At 39.6% G+C, this 2,371-nt stretch overlaps 1 pseudogene; it reads right to left on the bottom strand.

Moving 5' to 3' along the window:
• Positions 1–1,420: 1,420 nt before the first annotated feature.
• The window catches only part of LOC107683472 (methylglutaconyl-CoA hydratase, mitochondrial-like), a 25,697-nt pseudogene continuing 24,746 nt past the window's right edge, over positions 1,421–2,371 (bottom strand).

Genomic DNA, 2,371 nt, shown 5'->3' with positions numbered 1-2,371 from the left:
TATGGAAATGTTTTAAGGCTTTATTGCATAAATTACAAATATTCATTACAACACGTTTTCTTAAAAACATGATGCTTAGGGCAAAAACTAGGTGGATGTTGGGTGCACTACTTACAAGCACAAGTTTAAAGTGAAAGCAGCTTCGATGCATAACATCAGCACTGATTCCTGGAATCAACCTACCCAACCAGGTTTTGTTTGGGTTGTATGATCCTCAGAGCATCTTCACATCTTCAATGTAATGGAGTACTGTACATTGTAAAAGTTTCCATGTTGTGTTAAAGGGGTCATATGATGCTGTTAAAAAGAACATTGTTTTGTGTATTTGGTGTAATGAAATGTGTTTATGCGGTTTAAGGTTAAAAAAACATTATTTTCCATTGTGATCGGAGAAATGACAAACAACAAGCGCTACTTTACACTGCTCAAAACCCGCGTTTGAATCATCAGTGGCAAATCCTTTAAATATAAAAAACGTACTTACAGTCTGAGAGTCAAAACAGCCGGCATTGTAGTCTACTCTCCCAGGTAAATACAACTTAACCACTGATTTCTAGTCGTGTCAATTTTTGGAAGACCAAACAAAGTAGTTTCACACGGCAGGCTAGAGTGAGCGGAGGCCGACGTGCTTGCGGCAACCACATGTGACGACCCCGGGCTGGACTCCGCTTCGTCCACGGTGAAAGCCGATCCGGCGATCCACAGCGCAAAGTTGATGTATTTCCTCAGCGACCAGCACAGATCAGCTCTAGGCATGACAAAGCAGATATCGTCCTCTTTTGGAAGAACAAACAAAGTAGTTTCGCTTTCACAACGAAACACACAGTGCCTTCACGACATGGCGGCAGCAACAATACTACAGCGAGAATAAAAGTTACGCCTTCTTTCTTTGCGTGAACATTTGGGCGGCGTTATGCAAATCTTCCCACATCGTGACGTAGATATGTGGGGGCGTGTTAGAACGAGCCGTTTTAGGTAGGTGTGGTTGACTCTTAACTTTTATAAAGAATATCTCTTTGTATTTGAGACTTTAGTCTTTGCAACTTTACAGATCTTCTTTATGCACCAAGAGCTTGTAACACTCCAAAGAGAAAGGAAAAATTTAAATCGTATCATATGACCCCTTTAAACTGAAGTGCATTCTATATTATTTTAACAGATGAGAAAGAACAATCCAAGACTCTTTATATTATGTAACAAACACATACAACTGAAAGGAACAAAGTTCAGATGACAACAAAGGACATACCATGCAAAAAAAGTTGATCTACAGACGTAGGAATAGCTTTCATCTTTCAAACATTTCAGCTCCAATCCCCACAGGTTTTATCATAATCAGCGCTCCAAAAAGTTCAGGTATGCAACATTCTTTACGAGATTCAGAAGGCAGCTGCTTATAATGGGGTTGGTTAGGCCGCTGTTACTCATAGTGAGGAGGACGTTTCTCTTTGAACGCCAGCAAACCTTCCAGCCTGTCTTTGGTTGGGATCACCTAGGAGACAACAGAGTCGCATATATCAGAGGAATGCTGAAGCTGTGCTTCTTAAGAGCTAAATATAGTGGCTTCCTGAGTGATCTAGGCCAGCGTACATTCTCTCTTCATGAAGTGCATTATGTTAACACGTGAAATAGCTGATACACAGACTGATTATAGCTGATTAAAGCATTACATGCATTCCTTTTATATACTTAAATTTTTAGGCATTTTGGCAGGACACTATGAGGAGAAACAGGAAAGGAGAGGGGAAAACAGAACTGGGAAAAGACCTCAAGCTGGGACTTGAACTGGAGTAAATTTGTCAGAGTGCCGCTCACATGGAAATGACTATTGAAAGGTTTATTCATCATTGTTAAAATAAATTACTCAGTGATGAAAACAAACGGGGTTTTTACTTCTGGAACCCAACCCAGCAATATAAGAACAATATTTCATTCAACAAAATTGTAGCTTGATTCTCAGATTAATGGAAATGTCCACTGTGTAAACATACCTGAGCATAGCATGCCTCTTCAACGGCTAATCCGGTCTTCAAATCCACCTGGAACAAATCAATGTCATCAGTTGTCATTTGCAGACTGTTTATATGAAGCACAATTACTGTATTAGCTGCTAGAGAACTTAAGTCTGAAATGATGTTGAATGCGTACACAACACACTTTCTTTTCTCCTTGTAGCTGTAGGGACAAACCATCCAATAAACGTGCAAGAGCTCCTCGTGACAGAAAAAAAGAGATCTACTTTAGTAGGCGACCTTGGCATTTTCACAAAAACATAAATATCTGAACCCTTCATTTGAAAAACAACCGAATTTTAATCAAATGTCCTTTGGCATTATAGGCTCAATAGAGCTCTTTGTGTATTTAACTACCG

The sequence above is a fragment of the Sinocyclocheilus anshuiensis genome, unplaced genomic scaffold (assembly GCF_001515605.1).
Source record: "Sinocyclocheilus anshuiensis isolate Anshui unplaced genomic scaffold, SAMN03320099.WGS_v1.1 scaffold2151, whole genome shotgun sequence".
NCBI classification, from domain to species: Eukaryota; Metazoa; Chordata; class Actinopteri; order Cypriniformes; family Cyprinidae; genus Sinocyclocheilus; species Sinocyclocheilus anshuiensis.
This window is presented reverse-complemented; position numbering and strand designations above follow the sequence as displayed.